Genomic DNA, 8191 nt, shown 5'->3' on the forward strand with positions numbered 1-8191 from the left:
AACACCCAGTGCTCATTACATCAAGTGCCCCCCTTAATGCCCATCACCCAGTTACCCCATTTCCCCCACCCCCCTGCCTTCAGCAACCCTTAGTTTGTTTCCTAGAGTTCAGCATCTCTTATGGTTTGCCTTCCTCTCTATTTTCATTTTATTTTTTCTTCCTTTCCCTATGTTCATCTGTTTTGTTTCTAAAATTCCATATATGAGTGAAATCATATGGCATTTGTCTTAGGATTGTTTTTTTTTAAACTCAGCATAAGCCCTTAAGATCCAGCTACACTGTTATGTGTATCAATAGTTCATTTCTTTTTTTGTTGAGTAGTATTCCATTGTAGGAATTTACCATAGATTTTTATCCGTTTATCCATTGAAGTTTTTTTTTTTAAGGTTTTATTTATTTAACAGAGAGAGGGAGTGAGCACAAGTAGGGGGCGTGGCAAGCAGAGAGGGAGAGGAAGAAGCAGGCTCCCTGCTGAGCAAGGAGCCTGATGTAGGGCTCGATCCCAGGACCCTGGGATCATGACCTGAGCCGAAGGCAGATGCTTAACCAATGGAGCCACTCAGGCGCCCCTTAACGGACTGAGCCACTCAGGCGCCCCCATCCACTGAAGGTTATTTGGGTTGTTTCCAGCTTTTGACTATTACAAATAAAGCGACTATGAACATTCATATACGGGTTTTTGTGTGAACATAAGTTCTTAATTCTCTAGGGTAAATACCGAGGAGTGTGATTGCTGAGTTGTGTCATGTTTGTTTAACTTTATGAGAAACTGCCAAACAATTCTCCAGAGTGACAGTACCATTTTACATTCCCACAAGTAACGCATGAGAAATCGAGCCTATTGCTCCATGTCTTTATTTTTTTATTTATTTTTTAAAGATGTTATTTATTTGAGAGAAAGAGAGAGAGAGCACACACAAACGGTGGGGGGTGACTGAGCCACCCAGGTGTCCCTTGCTCCATGTCTCTAACTGGTATTTGTATTTGTTTCCTAGGGCTGCCATAACAAATCACAAACTGGGTGGTAATTTATTCTCCCTCAGTTATGTAGGCTAGAAGTCAACTCAAGACATTGGCAGGTGGGCGCCTGGGTGGCTCAGCCATTAAGCGTCTGCCTTCAGCTCGGGTCATGATCCCAGGGTCCTGGGATCGAGCCCCGCATCGGGCTCCCTGCTTGGCGAGAAGCCTCCTTCTCCCTCTCCCTCTCCCCTTGCTTGTGTTCCCTCTCTCGCTGTCTCTGTCAAATAAATAAATAAAATCTTTAAAAAAAAAAAAAAGAAAAAGAAAAAGACATTGGCAGGGCCATGCTCTCAGGAAGAAACCATCCCACTCTTTGTCCTAGCTTCTAGTAGTTGTTAGAAATCCTTGGTGTTCCTTGTGTTGTGGCAGCATAACTTCAATCTCTGCCTCTGTCTTCATGTGCCTGTCTTCCTTTATGTAAGTGTCTGCTTTGTGTTTCTGTGTGTTCATATGATCTTCTTACAGGGATACCATATTTGGGGCCTACTGTAATCCATTGTAAACTCATCTTAATTAATTACATCTGCAAAGACTCTCTAAATATGATCACATTTGAAGGTTTCAGATAGACATGAATTTTCAGAGGACACTATTGAATCCACTACAGTATTGTCTGCATTTTTTGTTTTAGCTATTCCAATAGATGTAGAGTGGTATCTCATGGTGGCTTTAATTTGCATTTCTATGATAGCTAATGTTCTTGAACATCTTTTCATGTGCCTATTTGCCATGCATGTATCATTGTTGGTATATTTTTTGCCCACTTTCTAATTGGGATGTTTATTTACTGTTGAGTTTACAGAGTTCTTTATGTGTTGTGGATGTAAATACTTTGTCAGATATGTAATTTGCAAATATTTTCTCCTGATGTGTGGTGGTATCTTTCACAGAGCAAAAATTTTTAATCTTCATAAAGACCAACTTTTGCTTTTATGGATTCTACTTCTGGTGTCATGTGTAAGAACTTCTTGCCTAAACTTAGGTCACAAAGAGTTTCTCCTGTATGTTCTAGAAGTTTTATAGTATTTAGATCAAAGATCTAATTCGAGTTAATTTTTATATAAATTGTGAGCTTTAGATCAAGGTTCAGTTTATTGCCTAGATGACTAATCATCCCAACACCATTAAAAAAATACTTCCTTTCTTCATTTAGTTGCTTTTACGCTTTTGTCAAAAATTAGTTATCTGTATATGGGTGAGTCTATTTCTGGATTCTTTATTCTGTTTTATCGATCTCTGTATCTATCTCTCTTCCAATACCACTGATTTCCATTACTTTTATATACATAGTCTTTTTTTTTTTTTTTTAAGATTTTATTTATTTATTTTAGGGGAGGAGGGGCAGATGGAAAGACAGAAAAGTCTCGAGCAGGCTTTGTACTTAGGGCAGAGCCTGACCTGGGGGCTTAATCTCATGACCCTGAGATCAGGTCCTGAGCTGAAACCAAGAGTCAGATACTTAACCGATTACACCAACTAGGTGCCCGTATACATAGTTAAGTCTTAAAAAGGATAGAGCGATTTCTACCATTTTCGTCTTTTTTTTTTTTCAAAATTCTTTTAGCTATTCATTTCTTTGCCTTTCTTTTTTTTTTATTTTGTTATATTAGTCACCATACAGTACATCCCCAGTTTTTGATGCAATGTTCCATGATTCATTATTTGCATATAACACCCAGTGCACCATGCAATATGTGCCCTCCTTAATACCCATCACCGGCCTATCCCGATCCCCCACCCTCTCCCCTCTCATGAAGCCCTTAGTTTGTTTCCCAGAGTCCACAGTCTCTCATGGTTCATTCCCCTTCTGTTTACCCTTCATTCTTCCCTTCCTTCTTCTACTGATCTTCCTATTTCTTATGTTCCATTAATGAGTGAAACTATATGATAATTGTCTTTCTCTGCTTGACTTATTTCACTTAGCATAATCTCCTCCAGTCCCGTCCATGTTGCTGCAAATGTTGTGTAATCGTTCTTTCTGATGGCTGAGTAATATTCCTTTGTATATATGGACCACATCTTCTTAATCCAGTCATCTGTTGAAGGGCATCTCAGCTCGTTCCACGATTTAGCTATTGTGGACAATGCTGCTATGAACATTGGGGTGCATATGGCCTTTCTCTTCACTACGTCTGTATCTTTGGGGTAAATACCCAGTAGTGCAATTGCTGGATCATAGGGTAGCTCAATTTTTAACTTTTTAAGGGACCTCCACACTGTTTTCCAAAGTGGCTGTACCAACTTGCATTCCCACCAACAGTGTAAGAAGGACCCCCTTTCTCCACATCCTCTCCAACATTTGTTGTTTCCTGCCTTGTCAATTTTTCCCATTCTAACTGGTGTAAGGTGGTATCTCAAGGTGGTTTTGATTTGAATTTCCCTGATGGCTAATGATTTTGAACCTTTTTTCATGTGTCTGTTAGCCATTTGTATGTCTTCATTGGAAAAGTGTCTGTTCATATCTTCTGCCCATTTTTTGATTTGATTATTTGTTTCCCGTGTATTGAGTTTGAGAAGTTCTTTGTAGATCTTGGATACCAGTCTTTTATCTGTAGTGTCATTTGCAAATATCTTCTCCCATTCCGTGGGCTGCCTCTTAGTTTTTTTGACTGTTTCCTTGGCTGTGCAGAAGCTTTTTATCTTGATGAAGTCCCACAGGTTCATTTTTTCTTTTTTTTTCTCTTGCCTTTGGAGATGTGTCATGAAAAAAGTTGCTGTGGTCAATGTCAAAGAGGTTGCAGCCTATGTTCTCCTCTATGATTTTGATGGATTCCTGTCTCACATTGAGGTATTTCATCCATTTGGAGTTTATCTCTGTGTATGGCGTGAGAGAGTGGTCAAGTTTCATTCTTTTGCAAATAGCTGTCCAATTTTCCCAGCACCATTTGTTGAAGAGACTGTCTTTTTTCCACTGGATGTTTTTTTCAAAGATTAGTTGCCCAAAGAGCCGAGGCTGTTCGTTCCAGTTCTTTGAAAAATGTAATTGGGATTTTGATCGGGATGGCATTGAAAGTGTGGATTGCTCTGGGTAGCATAGACATTTTAACTATGTTCATTCTTCCAATCCATGAGCATGAAATATTTTTCCATCTTTTTGTGTCCTCTTCAATGTCTTTCAAGAGTGATTTGTAGTTTCTAGAATATAGATCCTTTATGTCTCCGGTTAAGTTAATTCCGAGATAACATATGATTTTGGGTGCTATTGTAAATGGAATGGATTCCCTAATTTCTCTTTCTTCAGTCTCATTGTTTGTGTATAGAAATGCAACTGATTTCTGAGCATTGATTTTGTATCCCACCACATTACCGAATTGCTCTATAACTTCTAGTAGTTTGGGAGTGGATTCTTTTGGGTTTTCCATATAGAGTATCATGTCATCTGCGAAGAGAGACAGTTTGACTTCTTCTTTGCCAATTTGGATACGTTTTATCCCTTTCTGTTGTCTGATTGCTGTTGCAATGGCAAGAGTGGGCATCCTTGTCGTGTTCCTGATCCTAAGGGAAAGGCTTTCAGCTTTTCCCCGTTGAGAATGATATTCACTGTAGGTTTTTCATAGATGGTTTTTATGAAATTGAGGAATGTACCCTCTATCCCTACACTCTGAAGGGTTTTAATCAGGAAAGGATGCTGTATTTTGTCAAATGCTTTTTCTGTATCAATTGAGAGGATCATATGGTTCTTGACTCTTTTCTTGTTGATATGATCTATCACACTGATTGATTTGGGAATGTGGAACCACCCTTGCATCCCAGGGATGAATCCCACTTGGTCTTGATGGATAATAATCCTTTTACTGTACTGTTGGATCCTATTAGCTAGGATCTTGTTGAGAATTTTGGCGTCCATATTCATCAGGGAAATCGGTCTGTAATTCTCCTTTTTCAAGGGGTCTTTGCCTGGTTTGGGGATCAAGGTAATACTGGCCTCATAGAATGAGTTTGGTAGTTTTCCTTCTGTCTCTATTTTTTGAAACAGCTTCAGGAGAATAGGTATTATTTCTTCTTTGAATGTTTGGTAGAATTCCCCGAGGAATCCGTCAGGCCCTGCACTCTTGTTTTTGGGGAGGTTTTTGATCACTGCTTCAGTCTCTTCATAATTAATCGGTCTGTTTAAATAATCAGTTTCTTCCTGTTTCAGTCTTGGTAGTTTATACGTTTCCAGGAAGGCATCCATTTCTTCCAGGTTGTTTAATTTATTGGCATAAAGCTGTTGATAGAAGTTTCTAATGATCCTTCCTATTTCATTGGTGTTGGTTGTGATCTCTCACCTTTCATTCATACTTTTATTAATTTGGGTCCTTTCTCTATTCTTTTGAATAAGTCTGGCCAGTGGCTTATCGATCTTATTTATTCTTTCAAAGAACCACCTTCTAGTTCTGTTGATCTGCTCTGCTTTGCTCCTGGTTTCTAATTCATTGATCTCTGCTCTAATCTTGATCACCTGCCTTCTCGTGCGTGGGTTAGGCCTGTTCTTCTGTTCCAGTTCCAGCTTCTTGAGGTGAGAATATAAAAACTGCATTTTAGATTGTTCTGTTCTTTTGAGTGAGGCTTGAATGGCTATGTATTTTCCCCTTAGGACCGCCTTTGCCGTGTCCCATAGGTTTTGGACTGATGTGTTTTCATTTTCATTGGTCTCCAAAAATTGTTTAAACTGATTTTTAATTTCCTTGTTTACCCAATCATTCTTGAGCAGGCTGGTTCTTAGCTTCCAAGTGTTTGAGTTTCTTCCAAATTTTTCCTTGTGATTGAGTTCCAGTTTCAAAGCATTGTGGTCTGAGAATATGCAGGGAATAATCTCAGTCCTTTGGTATTGGTTGAGACCTGTTTTGTGACCTAGTATATGGTCTATTCTGGAGAAAGTTCCATGTGCACTCGAAAAGAATGAGTATTCTGTTGTTCTGGGGTGTAGTATTCTATATATATCTATGATGTCCATCTGGTCCAGTATGTCATTCAAAGCTCTTGTTTCTTTGTTGATTTTCTGCTTAGGTGATCTGTCTATTGCTGAGAGTGGAGTGTTGAGGTCCCCTACTATTAACGTATTATTATCTCTATGTCTCTTTATTCTGGTTAAGAGTTGGCTTGTGTATCTAGCTGCTCCCCTGTTGGGGGCATAGATATTTATAATTGTCATATCCACTTATTGGATACGTCCTTTAAGAATAATATAGTGTCCTTTTGTATCTCTAACAACAGTCTTTAGTTTAAAATCTAATCTGTCTGGTATGAGAATTGCTACCCCAGCTTTCTTTTGAGGTCCATTGGTATGAAAAATGGTTTTCCATCTCTTCACTTTCGGTCTGGTTGTATCTTTAGGTTCAAAATGAGTCTCTTGTAGACAGCAAATGGATAGGTCATGTCTTTTTTTTTTTTAAGATTTTATTTATTTATGTGACAGAGAGACAGCCAGCGAGAGAGGGAACATAGCAGGGGAGTGGGAAAGGAAGAAGCAGGCTCCCAGAGGAGGAGCCCAACGCGGGACTCGATCCCCGAACGCTGGGATCATGCCCTGAGCCGAAGGCAGACGCTTAACGACTGCGCTACCCAGGCACCCCGGTCATGTCTTTTTATCCAATCTGCAACCCTATGGCGTTTTATGGGAGCATTTAGGCCATTCACATTGAGAGTGATTATTGAGAGGGATGATTTTAATGATGTCATGTTGCCTGTGATGTCTTTGTTTCTGTAGATTGTAAATTTCTGTTCTGTATCACTTTGGGGCCTTTTTACCTTTATAGAACCCCCCTTAATATCTCATGTAGGGCTGGTTTGGTGGTTACGAATTCCTTCAGTTTCTGCCAATCCTGGAAGGTCCTTATCTCTCCATCAATTCTGAATGACAGCCTTGCTGGATAAAGGATCCTTGGCTGCATGTTCTTCTCAGATAGAATTTTGAAAATACCCTGCCAACACTTCCTAGCCTGCCAGGTCTCTGTAGACAGGTCTGATGTTATTCTGATATTTTTCCCTCTGTACTTGAGGATTTTCTTCCCCCTGGCTGCTTTCAATACTGTATCCTTGGATCTAATATTTGTGAAATGCACTATGACATGATGTGGTGTAGGTCTGGTCTCATTGACCTTGGGAGGGGTCCTCTCTACCTCTTGGACACGAATGCTTGTTTCCTTTTCCAGATTAGGGAAGTTCTCAGCTACAATTTGTTCAAATATCTCTTCTAGACCTCTCTTTTTCTCCACCCCATCGGGGATGCCAATGATTCTGACATTGGAACATTTCATTGAGTCAGTAATCTCCCGTAATCTACATTCTTGAGATTGGATTTTTTTGAGCCAAGTTTCTGTTTTAACTTTCTCCTCTACCATCCCATCCTCCAATTCACTAATTCGTTCTTCTGCCTCATTTACCCTGGCCGTCAGAGCCTCTAGTTTAGACCGCTTTTGATTCATAGCATTTTTAATTTCTGCCAGATTCGCTCTCATTTCTGCCCTTAGAGAGTCTGTATTCTTGTTAATATTTTTGTTAATATTTTTTTTAAGCCTACACATCATCTTGAACATTGTTACTCTGAACTCCATTTCTGACAATTTGGTTATATCCATATCCATCAGTTCTGTGGCTGAGGCCACAGACTCACTGTCTTTTCTTTGCTGGGGGGTATTTCTCCTCGTCATTCTGATGAGGAGAGGTTGCAGGGATGCCCAGAGCCCAAATTATTGACCAAGACCCAGGCAGTGTGCACTTGTTTTATAGGGACCTTAGGGATGTGGGCTTCTTGATTTTTCAGCCTGCCTTCTGGGGGAGGGGCCTGCCACACTGATACTCAGGCAACCCTGTTTGGGTAGAGTTGCCCTGTCCCCTGCAAGGGGGGATGGGGATGGGCACCATGTGAGCTGGTATTTCCGGGCTTTTGTTCTCTGGCGGCTTTCCCTGGCGGTTTTCTGTGACTCTTCTGAGAGTCAGAGCAGCAGTGGCCGTATCCTAGCCTCTGTCTCAGAACAGAGAGATCTCAGTCCATTCTCCACTGAGCTCTCTTGGCTACTTTAACTCTGTTTCTGTTGGTGCTGCTAAAAACCCTGCAGTGTCCTGGGTTGTGCACCACAGCCGCTCTCCCAGCCCTCACTTCCAGGGCAGGCACATCTCTGTCCTTTGTGCTTCTAACACTGCCAGTCGCCCCCTCTTCCCGCGTGTGCTCCCGAGCTCCCTGTTTCA

This window comes from Ursus arctos, unplaced genomic scaffold (assembly GCF_023065955.2).
Source record: "Ursus arctos isolate Adak ecotype North America unplaced genomic scaffold, UrsArc2.0 scaffold_24, whole genome shotgun sequence".
NCBI classification, from domain to species: Eukaryota; Metazoa; Chordata; class Mammalia; order Carnivora; family Ursidae; genus Ursus; species Ursus arctos.